Source organism: Homarus americanus, unplaced genomic scaffold (genome assembly GCF_018991925.1).
Source record: "Homarus americanus isolate GMGI-L3 unplaced genomic scaffold, GMGI_Hamer_2.0 scaffold30535, whole genome shotgun sequence".
In the NCBI taxonomy this organism is placed as follows: domain Eukaryota; kingdom Metazoa; phylum Arthropoda; class Malacostraca; order Decapoda; family Nephropidae; genus Homarus; species Homarus americanus.
Genome location: NW_024732440.1, coordinates 3,873,787 through 3,891,213, shown reverse-complemented (window position 1 = coordinate 3,891,213; position 17,427 = coordinate 3,873,787).

Here is a 17,427-nt window from a genome sequence, read left to right as displayed (position 1 = left end):
GGTTGGTGGGGGGCTAGTAGGGGTCAGTGTAGGGGGTGTGGGGTTAGTGTGGGTTGGTGTGGGGTGGGGTGTGGGGGCTAGTGTAGGGTCAGTGCAGAGCTAGTGTAGGGTTAGTGTAGGGGTTAGTAGGGGTTAGTGTAGGGGTTAGTGTAGGGGCTAGTGTAGGGGCTAGTAGGGGTCAGTGTAGGGGCTAGTGTAGGGTTAGTGTAGGGGTTAGGGTGTAGGGGTCAGGTGTAGGGGCTAGTGTAGGGGTTGTAGGGGTTAGTGTAGGGGTTAGTGTAGGGGCTGGGTGTGGGGCCAGTGTAGGGGTTAGTAGGGGTTAGCAGGGTCAGTGTAGGGGGGCTTAGTGTAGGGTTAGTGTAGGGGCTAGTGTAGGGCTAGTGTAGGGTTAGTGTAGGGGTCAGTGTAGGGCTAGTGTAGGGGTCAGTGTAGGGGGCTAGTGAGGGGCTAGTGTAGGGGTTAGTGAAGGGTTAGTGTAGGGGCTAGTGTAGGGGTTGGGGGTTAGTGTAGGGGCTAGTGTGGGGGTCAGTGTAGGGGCTAGTGTGGGGCTAGTGTAGGGGGTTAGTGAGGGGTTAGTGTAGGGGCTAGTGTAGGGGTTAGTGAAGGGGTTGGTGTAGGGGCTGGTGGGGGTCAGTGTAGGGCTAGTGTAGGGGCTAGTGTGGGGTTGTAGGGTTGGTGTAGGGGCTAGTGTAGGGGTTAGTGTAGGGGCTAGTGTAGAGGCTAGTGTAGGGGCTAGTGTAGGGGTTAGTGTAGGGGCTAGTGTGGGGGCTAGTGTAGAGGATCAGTGTGAGGGATCAGTGTAGGGGGTTAGTGTGAGGGTTAGTGTAGGGGGTTAGTGTAGGGGGTTAGTGTAGGGGCTAGTGTGGGGCTAGGTGTAGGGGTTAGTGTAGGGGTTGGTGGGGGTTGGTGTGGGGGCTGGTGTGGGTCAGTGAGGGGCTGATGTGGGGGCTGGTGTAGGGGTTAGTAGAGGGGTTGGTGTAGAGGCTAGTGTGGGGGTTGGTGTAGGGGCTGGTGTGGGGGTGTAGGGGTGGTGAGGGTTGTGTAGGGGCTAGTGTAGGGTTGAGTGTAGGGGGTTAGTGTAGGGGCTAGTGTGAGGGTCAGTGTAGGGGGGCTGAGTATAGGGGGTTGAGGTGTAGGGGTTAGGTGAAGGGGTTAGTGTAGGGGCTAGTGTAGGGGGTTGAGTGGGGTTGGTGTAGGGGCTAGTGTAGGGGTCAGTGTAGGGGCTAGTGTAGGGGCTAGTGTAGGGGTTAGTAGAGGGTTAGTGTAGGGGCTAGTGTAGGGGTTAGTGAAGAGGGTTAGTGTAGGGCTAGTGTGGGGGTCAGTGTAGGGGCTGAGTGTTGGGGCTAGTGTGGGGTTAGTGAGGGTTAGTGTGGGGCTGGTGTGGGGTTAGTGAGGGGTTAGTGTGGGGTAGTGTGAGGGGTGTGGGGCTAGTGTGGGGCTAGTGTAGGGGTTAGTGAAGGGTTAGTGTAGGGGCTGGGTGTGGGGTTAGTGTGGGGGCTAGTGTGGAGGCTGATTGAGGGGGCTAGTGTAGGGGTTAGTGTGGGGGCTAGTGTAGGGGCTAGTGTAGGGTCAGTGTGGGGATCAGTGTAGGGGTTAGTGTGGGTTGTGTAGGGGTTGTGTGGGGGTTAGTGTGGGGGTGGTGTGGGGGCTGGTGGGGGTCAGTGTAGGGGTGTGTGGGGGTTGTGTGGGGCTAGTATAAGGGCTGTTAGAGGTTAGTTTAGGGGTTAGTGTAGGGGTTAGTTTAGGGTTAGTGTAGAGGCTAGTGTAGGGGCTAGTGTGGGGTTAGTTTGGGTTAGTGTAGGGGTTAGTTGGGGTTAGTGTTGGGGCTAGTGTAGGGGCTAGTGTAGGGGTTAGTGTGAGGGTTTAGTGTAGGGGTTAGTGTAGGGGTTAGTGTAGGGGCTAGTGTAGGGGTCAGTGTAGAAGCTAGTGTAGGGGTTGGTGTGAGGCGTTAGTGTGGGGCTAGGTGAGGGGTTGGTGGGGGTTAGTGTGAGGGGTTAGTGTGGGGCTAGTGTAGGGGTCCAGTGTAGGGGCAGTGCAGGGGTTAGTGTAGTGGTGTGGGGGTTAGTGTGGGGGTTAGTGTGGGGGTTGAATGTAGGGGGTGTAGGGGCTAGTGTAGGGGTTAGTGTAGGGGTTAGTGTAGGGGTTGAGTGTGGGGGTTAGGTGGGGCTAGTGTAGGGGCTGGTGTGGGGTCAGTGTAGGGGCCTAGTGTAGGGTTTAGTGTGGGCGTTAGTGTAGGCGTTAGTGTGGGGTTAGTGTAGGGGCTAGTGTAGGGGCTGGTGTGGGGGGTCAGTGTAGGGGCTGGGTGTAGGGGACTGGCATGGGGCTAGTGTAGGGGCTGGTGTAGGGGCTGGTGTGGGTTAGTGTAGGGGTTAGTGTGGGGCTGGTGTGGGGCTAGTGTGGGGGCTAGTGTGGGGGTTAGTGTAGGGGTTGGTGGCAGGGGCTAGCATGGGGGTTAGTGTGAGGGCTAGTGTAGGGGTTGGTGGGGAGTTAGTGTAGGGGCTAGTGTAGGGGTTGAGTGTAGGGGTTAGTGTAGGGGTTAGTGTGGGGGTTGAGTGTAGGGGCTAGTGTAGGGGTTAGTGCTGGGGGTTAGTGTAGGGGTTAGTGTAGGGGCTGGTGTAGGGGCTAGTGTAGGGCTGTGTGGGGCTCAGTGTAGGGGTTAGTGTAGGGGGGTTAGTGTAGGGGTCAGTGTAGGGGCTAGTGTAGGGGTTAGTGTAGGGGTTAGTGGCAGGGGTTGGTGTGAGGGGCTAGTGTAGGGGTCAGTGTAGGGGCTAGTGTAGGGTCATGTAGGGGCTAGTAGGGTTAGTGGGGTTGGTAGGTTGGTGTTGGGGGGTGGGGGGTGTTTGGGGGGGGTGGGGGGTGGGGGGGGTGGTGGGGGGGTGGGTGGGGGTTTGGTGTTGTGGGGGGGGGGGGGGGGTGGTGTGGTGGTGGGTGTGGGGGGTGGGGTGGGGGGGGGGGGGGGGTGTGGGTGGGGGGTTGGTGTGGGGGTTGGTGTGTTGGGGGGGGTGGGTGGGGGGGTGGGGGTTGGGGTGGGGGGGGGGTAGGGCTAGTGTAGGGCCAGTGTAGGCCAGTGTGGGCTATGTAGGCCATGTAGGGGCTAGTAGGGCTATGTAGGGGATTTACACTCACTTTGGGTTAAAACTATGATGATGATAAGGGAATAATAACGTCGAGTAGTTTAAGAGGATTGGTCATTAATAAGAGTGAAGAAGATGATGGGGAAGAGAGGATGTGTAGTGATATATTTTTCTTCTGGTTATCTTTGAAATATAACGAAAGAGATAACCAGAATGACTAACAAAAGTATATTATGGTTGTGTTTTGTTCTTTTTCTGTATTATAACTTTATTTGGTGACTTGTTTTACCTGAAGGAACTCCTGATAACCTAACCTAACCTAACCTAACCTAACCTAACCTCAGACTAAACATCATTGCCTATGTTTTTCTTTGAGCTTCTTATACTACCAACATATAAGACCACCTGGCCAAAGAAACGAATTTATGTCAAGCAAAACGAAGAATAAGATTGACTGATTGATTGATTGATTGATTGATTGATTGATTGATTGTGTAAAATATCTGGCCACTTGACGCCAAAAATGCGAAGGGGGGAGGGGGGACAAATCAATACGAGGACAAACACTAACAACACCAACGACAGTCTACAAAAAACATTCAAGTAAAACTAAATAATCAACCGAACATTTTTTTTTTATTCAAGAAGGTTGTTTATAATTAAATATAAAACTCTCCACTTTTAAAGCAAAACTTAATAATCAAACAACTGATTATTGTTTAAGAGGATAAAAAGCGATTATGAGTAAATAATTTTGTTACTTAAGAAAATTATTAACAAAACTGTTGATTTTACTTTCGTTTTTTTAAGATGAAACATTTGATAATAAAACAACCGAGTGTCTTAAGCAAGAGACATTAAAAAAATTAAACAAAATAACTAATCAAGCGAGCAACTATTATCAAGCAACTCTTAACAAACAGGCGATAACATTCACCCTCCCTACTACAAGAATTTCTGAGTTAACTGGCATCAGATGTAGCGTCTTGAGTCATGTCAACACACATCACCACTCTCACCAGGGACTGAAGGGCTGCCCATTGTGTTTCTCAGCGACCTGGTTCTTAGGTCTCATTGTTTGGGCTAGGAATTCATCCCTCGTTCCTACGATGCTTGTGTGTGTGTGCTGTAATTGTTCCAGAGAGAGAGAGAGAGAGAGAGAGAGAGAGAGAGAGAGAGAGAGAGAGAGAGAGAGAGAGAGAGAGAGAGAGAGATTTTTGTGTGCCCATGCTGCTACAATGATGATGTAAGCCCTGTGTGTATATACTGTATATATATATGTGTGTATGTATCTCGGTTTAGTTTTCCTTGTATGGTTTTTCTTGTATACCTTCCCTTGTGGTTTTTTCTTAAGGTTTTACCTGTGTTAGTCACGATATATTGACCAGAGTTCTGTTTTTTTTTATTACAGGGGTTTAATGGAGGTTCTGTTGTTACTGCTTTTATTATTTTTTATATGTTCTTCTCCTGTGTTTGTATTTTTATTATTATTTATATAAGTATTTCGTCATGATCTTGTAACCATTGTAAGTGATCATTATGTTTGTGAGTAAATATTTGTATTATTCTTTTTCATCACCTATTACTCCTATCCCTTATATGGAGATTCTTCCCCTTCGTTTCTTATTTCACCTCCTTTTCACTCTTTCTTTCTCAATCTTCTCCCTTCGTACTCCTCTCAACTTCATCTTGCTCGTATCTCACCTCCTCCTCTTCTTCCATCCCAATTCCTATTCACCCCACCTCCTTATTCCTTCCCATCCTATACCTCCTTCCCACCCCACTCTCCTACCCTTCCCCACCCCCACACCCCTACAGCCCTCCCTCCGTCATCCCCACCTCCTACTCTCAACCTCACCTCCCCCCTCAATCCACCTCCTCACCCACCACCTCTTCCCCACCCCTACCTACTACTTCTCCACTTCACCTCATCTCCCCCATCTCTCAAGCGTCTAACAGGCAGATGAACCAGACAGATACCGTCCATCACATCTGCGTCTCTTTGTTAACAGTCTCTCTCTCCCTGTCACTCTCTATCTCGGTCTTCCTCTGCCTGTCTGTCTCTCGGTGTCACTCCGTCTCGGCCTCTTCTTCCTGTTTCTCTGTCTATCTCTCTGTTTCACGGTCTCGTTGTTTTATTTAGGTTTAACTATTTTTTTATTTATTGAAGATGACCCCAAAAAACCAAGACTCTTTACCTGTATGTGACTCGTTCCTTTCAAAATACATGGAAATTAAAACTTACTTGTATCTCCACTTGTTACACCTGGATAAAGAGACAACACCTCTAATTAAAACAAATATATAACCTTTACGATCAAGCATGACTCATTAGTAACAAACACAACGAGGAGATATTTTTCATTTGTTTTATTTGTTTTATTTTGGCGATGAAAATGCTAAGCCACTGTGTTTTACGGATGGATTGCTCCCCCCCCACAAAAAAAGCCAAGGTTGATTTCCGACCAGCTGAAGGATTTTCTTTTCTCTTTACTATTGACTTGCTGTCAGATCTGTCATCGCGGACAATCAACCGAGGTTATTTGTAAACACAGGCGAGTCCATTTTTGGTGATTGGGGGAGGAAGGAAGGAGGGATTAGTCTAGTGTGGTCGAGGTTGAGGTGGATGGATGGATGGATGGATGGATGGATGGATGGATGAAAAAAAATGGTAAGAAAAACCAGAGGAAGAATAGATCGGATAAAAGGGGAAAGAGGAATAAATAGATATTGAATCTACCTGCAAGTGTTACCGACGCTTAACTTGGCCCAAAACGTCGCTGATAACAATTAACGCCATTAAAAACGTTACTAATACTGTCTAATCTGGTAGCAAACGTCCACAATGCCTCTAAATCTTGTTGCAAATAGTGCTAATAACGCTTAATCCGTCAACAAACGTTGCTTAAAAGGGTTCATCCAATAACAAACGTTGCTAATAACGCTTACCCCGCTTGCGAACGTTTCACCCGGTTACAAACCTCGCTAATTACACTTAATCCGGCTGCAAACGTTGCTGACAACGTTTCGTCAAGGTAGACAGTATTTACACTCATTCATGGATCGCTGTTTGACATTTAGTTCAATTATAGTCAAGCCGAGTGACACTGTATGCAAATTTTGTTGAATTGAATCCTGCACAGCTAACTATCTTTATTTCTGCACGTATTTACAGCAGTTTTCGCACACCTGCATGGTTGTTTACGCACACTTTCTACTGAATTTATATGAACAAATTAATCTGACTGTGATCAACTCAAATCCTATAGTTCTTTTAGCGATATTAAAGTTTAAGCCATCGTCCTCAAAAGGTTTATTTAACATTGTATATACAGTTGCCTCAAAGAGATCTTTTACCCCCTGTGGTGACGTACACGTGTGGCAGGGTCGCATTACTAGAGTAAACATATGAATGAATCCATTGTAGTCTTGTAACAATGGAGCGGAGTGATGGGATAAGATTCTTAGATGTAATTTCACTTGGCGATAATAATAAATAACTATAACTATATAAATAAAGCGTATACGAGGAAATTTGTGGAAACTTCTTCACACATGAACACTGGCACCGCTACGCATTTCCTTGGCAAGTCACACAATGGTTTAAAGTGTAGAAACAAACCCTCAGGAATCATAACACGTGGAGGTTGGTTCATGCATATTATTACTTCTTTATCTTCGAGTAATATCATTATCCTGGTGGGGGGACTCCTGAAACAGAGACGTAAGGGGAAAAAACTCGTACTGTATAATTATCTCACTAAGAGCTGTAGTGACCAGGACGGCCATACTACCTCTTCTTGTTGTTCACATTCTTCTTCTGTTCTGTTTCCTTCGTTTTGTATTCCTATTACGCCTCCTGTGCCCCAAATGGCCATTAGATAAGGTAACACTAATAAACTTATATACCTGAAATAAACTTCAATGGCCTTGATATAAAAGTGAGATATAAACAAAAACTTAGTTGATAGTTCTTCAAATATTTTCATAAAAAAAAAGTTGCTAAAAATTTTTTCCGCAAAATGTTCAAAAATTTGTTCAATAAATGTTCTTCTAACGTAACGTAACGTAACCAAAAGTAACGTAACCTAACCTAACCAAACCTAAGTTAACAAGTAGCTAGGTGAACCATCTCTGTAATAACTCACCAAGGCGAGAGGTAATTAACTGTGAGTGTGCTGTATCCGTAAATCTGTACCTAAAACTCATGTATGGAATTAAATTTCCTGTTTCCAATTCCGAGTAATTTTTTTATGTAAAATTTAAAAATAAAGAAAATAAAATGTGCAGCCGAGATTAAACTCAACGATATGAACTGAAATTAATATATATATATACATATGTGTGTGCGTAGGTGTGTGTGTGTGTGTGTGTGTGTGTGTGTGTGTGTGTGTGTGTGTGTTAGGGCTGATCTGAACGATGTAATCTGCACTGACCTCAGGCTGTGAAATTTTTGGGTCCATTTATTTACGACGAGAAATCTAATCATCGGAAGTGTCAAGGGAAGTTTTAATGTCTTTCGTTCAGGTGTCAGAAGTTTGGTGGCGGGCGTGTTAAGTTTTGACTACTGTCTCTATCTCAATTTCTCTCTCTTTTTCTCAATCTCTTTCTCTTTCTCTCGAGGTCTAACCAGGTGTATCGATTTACCTCTTACTATCTCTCTCTCCCTCTCTTACCTGCACTTATAACGCTATTCCCAGATTATTCATAATTAGTTTTCAATTAGGTACAATTCCGGTAATTAACTCATGGTTGGAGATTAGTGTGTACAGAGCTCATTACGTGTGTGTGTGTGTGTGCGTGTGTGTGTGTGTGTGTGTGTGTGTGTGTGTGTGTGTGTGTGTGTGTGTGTGTGTGTGTGTGTGTGCGCGCGTGTGCGCGTGTGTGTGTGATAATTGTAATGGTACTACTACTACTACAACAAATAATAATAATAATAATAATAAAAAGAACGAAGAAATTATTAAGCATCACCTGTTCAAACAATATCCTAATTGACCACCTTAATAACAGTAATCAAAGGTATATTATAATGGGTAAACATAGACAGTAACATTGTCCAATTTTCTGAGACTCTGGTACCAAGTTTAGTCGTTTGTCCTTCTCACCAAGTTCGATAATGGTTTGTTGATTGTTAGTGATCAAGTTTGGGAAGAGATCTTGGTGAACCTAGCAACAGTAGACGCATATATGAATTCGGTTTTTCTAGAGCCCGTTTACCATAGCCAAAAGAATATTGGGACTCAATCGGTTGTCTTGAGGTTTTCGATAGGTATTGAGGCTAGGCTAGATTTGACCTCGAACGACCTATAATCCTTAATGATAAGTGAACTTTGACCTGTATCCCATCTGAATCCCTGAAATCAAATAACATTTTTACTTGTTTTTTTTTAATGATTTTATGAACTGAATTGAACTTTAAAACCTAAGACTAATTGTCTACCTTTGTTCATTCGCTTCATCTACCTCACTGAACTTCTGCCATTCAGTGAACACTTTGAAGTTTTATGTCAGTATTAAACGAACGTGATGAGTGAAGGAAACTTGGTTTAATCAAATGTATTTATAACGATACTGTTAGAAGACAAGACCTTAGATGTATTTCAGGGTTTTGTTTTTATATTTATTAGTTAATACACATATATAACGAAAGTGTTTCTTCAGAGAGAAGCAGTGAAAAGAACAAAGAGAGAAATAAAGATAAAGTAAATAGTTGTAATACGTCAAACAGTGATATTTATCCATTAAGACAACCTGAGCCATTTCACCATTCCTCCATTACTCCTCACCTCCTCCACCATCCCACAAACCATCTCATCTCAACTAGCGAACAGTATCGGTCTTTGTACCAGTCTTGGTTGGTAATTACTCAGGGGAGCTTAAACTACCCCATTAGACCCTTGTACTCGGCTTACTCAAGACACCTTAAATGAAACCAATCTATCTTGGAATAGAGTTGGATCCTGTTCATTTTTTTTTCTTCAGATCCGAGATGTTAAAATCTTCCTAATGCTTATTGTTGGGGTATAAGGGGTTAGGTGTGAGGTGAGAAGGATAAGGAAGAGGGATAAGTCACACGCACACACACACACACACACACACACACACACACACACACACACACACACACACACACACACACACACACAAACACACACACACACACCGTTCCTTCCCTGTACACACAAAGAAGAAAAAATCCAAGACAACATGAAGCAACTATTCTTAGAAAAATATATTAATCTTATCTTGTTTATAACGAAGGCAATTAGACCCGGATGTCTTTCGCCTGAAGAGTAAGAAGAGTTTTAAATTTATCTCACTCACTCTCGGAATATGTGTGATCTATTGACTTATCTGTTTACCTGTTTATTCATTTATTTATGTATTTATATCTTCTTTTGTCTGTTTACTTACTCAATTATTGACTTATTTATGTATTACTTTTTTATCTATTTATTCGTTAATTTCTGTATATATTTACTTGTTTCATTTTATATAGTAATCTATTTTTTGCATGAATGGAAGGTGAAAATTTAAATTCTGATACTAAATAAGTCTGAAAATTATTCTACACAGCGCCAAAAGAACTCTTCTCTGCTCAAATGAACTCAGATATTTACCAAAACAAACTCCGACACGCTGAAATAAATCCTACTTCACTCCACGAGCAAATTCCAACCAGGTAAAATGAACCTTGACCTCGCTCAGATGACCTCCATTCTTCTCGAACCGAATTGGATTTCACGTTTCTTAAAAAAACACAAAAACAATAAAAGAATTAAAGTAGACTTAAATTAAATCCATAATTATTGAAACACGGAAGCCGATTAGAGGTGATAGTGGACCCTGTCTCGAATATAAAATTAAACTTGTGTCTATTGTAATGAAGGTGATCTCATCTATCTCGGAGCGGATTCAGGCGCGCCTAAAATCAACTGCACGTCCATGCAATTAGTGAATCCTACTCGGGTGAAAATTAGTGCTGATTCAATCAAATAAAGCGTCTCTCTTTCTAAACAAATTCAGACACTCAATAAAGCCAATATGGAACTTCGCTTCGATTAAGTGAACCTCCGACCCACTCGGAATTCGACCAATGCTAATATTAAAAAAAAAAAGCTTTGATCTAAATGAACCATTCATCGCCCTTAAAGTAAGGCCCAGCACTCAGCCCCCAGCACCAAGTACTCAGCACGCAGCACACATCCAACATCGAACACTACACTCATCTCGGTAATGAAAACTTAGAGTTTGGGCGTGGTAATGTGGTCATGGCCTCGTTGGCTGGGGGTCATTGAGCCAGTATTAAGTGGTAATGAAGGTAATGAGACACTCGTGTAGCGTGAAGCAGGTGAGTAACGCACACAATAACACGTTGACCCTCACCCCTGCAGGTGTGGTATACGGTAGGTCGACGTAACCTGATTTTTTCCACCATTATAGACGAGGAGTATAGAGCCTGGATCATGGATAGTTAATTAAAACTGTAATACTTAAGCTGGATATTTCTTTTTCAAGTATACACGAGGCCTGATATATCCTAGAGGTGGTATTATAAAAAGGTAATACGTGTCAAGACGATAAAAGTAAAAAAAAAAATCACAAGAAGAGGAATTTTATTTTTCTCCCCAGTACAGAACAGGATAGATATATCATTGTTTTACACCAAAATTAATAATTCATTTTTTCCAAACAAAAATATGAAGTAATAAAACTATATCATAATCTTAAATATAAATTAAAAAGATAAAATTATATAAATTTAATATTTCACGTGAGGAGGGAGGGAGGAAGGGGGGGAGGGAGGAAGGGAGGGAGGGAGGAAGGGAGGGAGGTATGGATGAAGGACTGGATGAAGGGAAGGATGGAGGAAAGGAAGGAAGGAAGACGGGAGGGATGGAAGGAGAGAAGGAGGGATGAAGGGAAGAAAGGAAGAGAGGGAAAACCGGAGGAAAGGAGAGGAGGGGAAAAGCCTCTGTTTTTCACTCCCGATGTAAACAATAATAAACAAGAAGAACAAATCAAGACATAAAATACACCAAAAAAATCCAAACAAACAAAAAATAACAATACAAAAAACATAAAAACGAATCAATTGAAAAAAGATAATAATTATTTTACTCAATTCCTAAATAGTTCCTCAATGTGTAAGGCAATAAAGCTAATTTAGTCCCCAAGGCCAAGAATTAAAAAATAATAAAAAAATTGTCCGATTTGTAGAAAGAAGAACAAAAATTGATAATTGCTTGGTAGTTTTTAATTCCCTGTGTGTGTGTGTGTGTGTGTGTGTGTGTGTGTGTGTGTGTGTGTGTGTGTGTGTTACGAGCGAGAGAAAACATTCAGAATATTTGGAAGTCTAATTTCATTTTCTTTCTTCTTCTGACGTAATTTGTTTTTATTATGAATATATATTTTCTTCGCTTAATGTTGTGTTTTTTTTTGTCTGTTTATCTGTTCGTCTGTCGTTCCATACTGTCCCCTGTTTACCCTTCTGGCATCTTCCCTCTTCTTCTCTTTTTGTCCCTGTTTATCTCTTTCGCCTTTATTTCTCCATTTATCTTCTCTCTCTCTCTCTCTCTCTAATTATATCTCACAGTGGTAGTTGCTGGCTATATTAAGCAATTACCCATGTGGGCGCCCGACGTCTTGCCTTGCGGGTTGGACCACTTACTCTAGCTCTGAATATCATCAATTAGAATCTAATCTGAACTGGCACATCTCGAGTGAGATACAGATTATGATGAGAGAGAGAATGTAATCAGATGCGATACAAGTGACTGTGAGAGAGGCAGGCAGACAGACAGACAGACAGACAGACAGGCAGGCAGGCAGAGGAAGTAAAACGCTTCCACTTTCTCGAATTCTCACTTATCAAATTCTCAGAAAACCGCCAATTAAAGCGCTATCTGGAGTGACAAATCAAAGGCGTCATGCAAATATTCCTTGATTTTAATTGGCCAAAACTTGAAGTGAGATCTTAGAAGTTCTATTTATTATTTGTATTATTTTCTTCTTATTCGTATTTTTCTCTCACTAATTTATTTTTTTATCTGTCTACTTTATTGATATTTCTTTGTTTGTTTATTTTCTGTCTTCGTGTCTTCATTCACATTTTCTTTCTCATCTTCTTCGTTTTGTCGTTTCATTCTTGCCTTCTATGCTTATTCTTCTTCTTTATTGTTTTTTCCTTTCCCCTCTTCGTCAATGAATCTAACCATCTTACATCATTTATCTTTCGTATCTTATCGTTCCTTTTCTTTTCATTCAATTTCGTGTATTTTTACCCATTATCGTCTTTTCTCTTTTATAAATCCTCTTCCTCTTCTATGCTTTCCTCTTTCTTATCATATTCTCTTGTTTGTAAATTTTTTTGGTGCAATTCTTCACTCGTTTTTGCTTTTCTTTTTTCATCCAAATTTGCCACTTTTTATATTTCATACTTCTTCATTCTTTTATTCACTTTCCTCCTTCTCCTACTCCCTTACTGTACCACTTCCTTCTCCTCTTCTCTTTCTACTCCTCCTCTTCCTCTTTCCCCCCTCTCCAGTTTCTCCTTCTGCTCCTTCTCCCTCTATTCTTCATCTCTAATTAAGCTGAAAATCAGTCAAAAGAAAGAAAGATTTCGCCTTTATAGAATTGAAGTCCATCTGACAGAGAGAGAGAGAGAGAGAGAGAGAGAGAGAGACTAAAGGACAACTCGGCTCTGCAATGAACAGTTCTCTCTCACTTAGCGTTCCACTGTGCCACATTAAGAGTGAGAGATGGCGTTAATTCCGGTCCTGTTACCAGCGAGGACATTGTACCACGTAGAGAGAGAGAGAGAGAGAGAGAGAGAGAGAGAGAGAGAGGTGAACAGTCTACAATGATAAAGGAACTTGCACTCATTATCACTAAGGTCACCACTACACGGCCACCATCCTCGTCTACCGTCATTACAACTGGGCAACTACAGAGAAATATTCACCACTCCCTCTCCTCCTTTCATGCCACTGCTGGGAGTCTGAGCTGGATTTTAGACCAAACTCTCTCTCTCTCTCTCTCTCTCTCTCTCTCTCTCTCTCTCTCTCTCTCTCTCTCTCTCTCTCTCTCTCTGTTTGGTTGTTTCTGTCTCTCTACCTCTGTGTCTGTCTTTCTGTCTCTCTGTATCTCGAACAGCACAGTACATATAATACATTGTTCTTATTCAGTGAGCTGTGCAAAAAAAAAATTAAATAGAAAATCAATACAAGGATAGAAAGGTTATATAGGAATCAGGTAAAAAAATCTAAAAAAAAAAATAATTTAATCGGATAAAAATAAGTAAAAGTTTATATCAATAGAATAAGATTTAGTTGTTTAAGCTAAGGGTGAAGATTATCTATTGGAAATTTGGGACCACTTAAGGAACGACGATAGATGAACGATAACCCAGACGTAGAGGAAAGAATGATAATGGGAGTCTTTCTTCTGAGCGGATCTTTAGGCAAAACTTTCTTCCATGAACGGAGGAAAAAAGTCTGGAAGGAAGCTGATGAGAATTGAAGGAGGGAAGGAGAAGTATTAAGGGAGGGGAGTGGCTGGGAAGGATGGGAGGGTGGGAAAGTAGGAAGGAGAGGTGGAAGAAGTGGGAGAGAAAGGGACAGTGCAGTAAAGGAAAGAAGGAGATGTATTTAGGGAGGGTGAGAGACGGGAGAAGAAGAGAGAAGGAAAGGGCGGGTGTAGTGAAGGAAGGAAGGAGAGGTATTAACGGAAGGATGGAGGTTGGCTGGGAAGGATGGGAGGGCGATAAAGGGAAGGAGAGAGAGAGAGAGAGAGAGATAGAGGGAACAAAAGGAAGAGAAAAAGGGAAGCTGAATGTATCGGGGAAAGGGAGCATAAGAAAAGAAAAAAAGAATGAACGAGAAAGAAGAAAATAGGACTGGAGAGGAAGAAGAACGCAGGCAAAAAGGTGGGAGGAAGGGAGTGCAGTAGAATATGAGAAGCACAAGGAAGGAGGGAGGGAGGAAAGAAGGTAAGAAGGATGGAGGGGCAGGGGGATGGGCCGAAGCGAGCGAGGGAGAGCAAATTTTCGCTTATACGAACGATTTAAGATCCAACGTGATCCGATTCCGGGTTTTCCAAGAAGGTGGTAGTGGTGGAGGCGTCGTGCCGGGCAGCTCTGAGGCGAGGCGCTGGATGAGGCCAATTTCGGGGAGATTCTCGAAGACGTCTGCAGAATTTTCCTCCTCGTTTTGTAATGCTTAATCGCTCGTGTTATCTGAGGGCAATTTAGGGATTTGTCATTGTACGTGTGTGCGTGTGTGTGTGTACGTGTGTGTGAGAGAGAGAGAGAGAGAGAGAGAGAGAGAGAGAGAGAGAGAGAGAGAGAAAATACATGAATGTGTGAGTTTGAACAGGAGGCAGTGACCGTGCGTATAAATATATCACCTTGTACACCTATATAAACAATGACTATTATAAAATGTCTGTCTCTGTAAACCAACAATAACACAGGCACCAGACACCCCGATCCATAATATCACTTACTCTTTAACCTAAGCTATATTTCACCATCTATTACTGACCTCTGACCTTACATAATAAAATGACCAAAATATTTCATCTTCTTAAATAGTGTAAACCGCCTTACTGCACCGTATCTGTTAGTGTTTATAGGATGCGGTGATTCAGAAAAAGATTGACAAATAATAAACACATAATGGTGTCATAACCTTAGTTCCTAGACAACAAACAATCATCAGAAATATTATTAATCACTTCAGACTCATTGGTCAGAGTAATTATAAGTTATATATTTATTTACCGGCGTCAGTGTTTATGTGATACGAAATAATATTTATCCCTCTGGTTCCACTACAGACATTTGCATTTAGTTTGAGCAGTTTTAAACTGTTTTAAGAATGTGAATATACTCTCTCTCTCTCTCTCTCTCTCTCTCTCTCTCTCTCTCTCTCTCTCTCTCTCTCTCTCTCTCTCTCTCTCTCTCTCTCTCTCTCTCTCTCTCTCTCTCTCTCTCTCTCTCTCTCTCTCTCCATCCGTCTATCTGTTTATCTCTTTCAACCTCTCCCCTTTCTGCGTCAACCAATCACAAGCGCTGTAGTATCTTTACTAGGTATGGCTCCTCCAATCAAAGAAAGCCTCACAATGCTTCTTCAACCAATCACAAGCGCTGTTGTATCTCTACTAGGAAACGCCACGACTGCACCTACCACGATAAGTCCATACCATTTAATATAACATTTCGTTTTGACCTTCGTAGAATTAACAAGTAAATAGGATAAAGAAAAGGGGATTTAGTCTCTGAACTCTTTCTATATCTGATAAATCCATCGGTGTTTGAATCGAAAGTTACCGAGTGTGTGTTGGAAGCTTGTAGGATTTACTGAATAATTTGTGAAGGATTTATTCTTTATGTGTAGGGAGAATTTCATTTGATTTCTCTCTAACTCTATCTCTTTCTTCCGTCCTTCCATCCACGTATCCAGTCCTCCATTTCTCTATCCACACACCCACTCAATCGTTCATTCCTCCACCCACCCAAACTCCTTCCTTATTTCTTATACATCACGTCATCCTCTTCTCCCCATCACCCCTATAATCCTCCCCACCAAGACCTCTCACCCCCCTTAATCCTCCGCCCACTAGTCTTCCACGTATCCTCCCTTTCTTTAACCTCCCACAACCTCTACTTCCCCCTTCACCCTCCAACTCACTCTTCCTCTTCTCCCCATCATTCCACCCTCCACCCCTTCCCCCTCCTCTCCATTCTCCCACAGCCTCCCCTCCACACAAACAAACTCCATCAACTTTCTCCACCATCGTTGTCTAGAGTTTGTTAACTGTAAACTCCAGAAGCGAATTACCAACGAGTTTCAACCACCCTTAAGCTGTTTAGTAACCACCTGAGTCTCGTACTTGTGGCTTAGGTACCGCTCAAGGGCTGACTGAAGAAACACGCTTGTGGTGACTGAGACTAAAGTACCGCTTGAGGGTAGTCTCAAGAAACACACTTGAGGGTTGTGTTAGAGGCAGTGGGAATGTAAGCATGGGGGAGCGGTTGGCGAGTGGCTGTAGGGTCACTGGTTCACTCCCAGGGCAACCCAAGTCAACCTAACTTTGGATGAGCTTCCACTGTAGCTTTAGTTGGGGGAATGAAGTTAGCAAAGTGCACTTACCTTCCACTTTGTTTCCTTGTTTACCGAGACTTAATATGCAGTGTGTTGTGTCAGCCATATGTAACTTTCCCATGTTCATACACACACACACACACACACACATACACACACACACACACACACACACACACACACACACATCAAAATCCAGCTAAGAAAACAGTGTAAGGATTGATGATAATTTCAAATTGAATAGAAATGAATGTGGTGCTGAAACGATGAAATGGTCAGTAGAATCACTTTGCTTTTACCTCGGTCAATGTTTATAATGTTTACTATAACAATGATGTATAGATAACTTGTAATGTTCATTTATTATTATTATTATTATTATTATTTACACAATACTTTTTTCATCTTTATATATGTGTTAGCATTATGCCACTACCATTGTGTTTTTATTATGTTTCACCATCACCATTTTATCGCGTTCCACTATTATTACTGAAACTATAAAAGATTAAATTATTTAAAATTCTAATCTTATTCTCTTAATATTATTCAATGGATGCCAAGTCTTAAACATTTAAAAGATATGTATAAATCCTCATACATATTTACCATGCCCGCTGCAGCAACACTCAGTAATTCCTAAATATTTTATACAGCCAAAATACAACGAATTTCTCGACACGATAAAATATTTTTCCTGCAAAAACCACAACGTTTTTTAGCTTGCGTTAAAATGTACTTAATCAGGTTAGGTCTCTTGGGAAGCATTACCTGAGGTTTGAGGCAGCACGTGTGTATATAGGTAAATACATTTATATATATATATATATATATATATATATATATATATATATATATATATATATATATATATATATATGTGGATAAAAATGTGGATTGCGTGAATATTAAGCACTACAATATACTGTATTTATTTATTCCGATGATTTAACAACCTAACGGTGTCTGGTGGTTTAGGTTAGGTTAGGTTAAGTTAGAGTTAAGTCCTTAATCATCAGGTGAAATAAGCTGATGTAATCTACCCAATCTTCCCGTCATCTGAAAATATAATTACCCCACGTGGCAAGAGCTTAACGACTGAGATCAAAATAATGTATGTATGTGTCAAGTACCATGTTAGTACACCACAAATATAACTAAATACGTTATTATCCATTAAATTGTAAACGAAAATAACCCAACCTAACCAAACTATACTAACACTTCTTCTACATATCTAAATC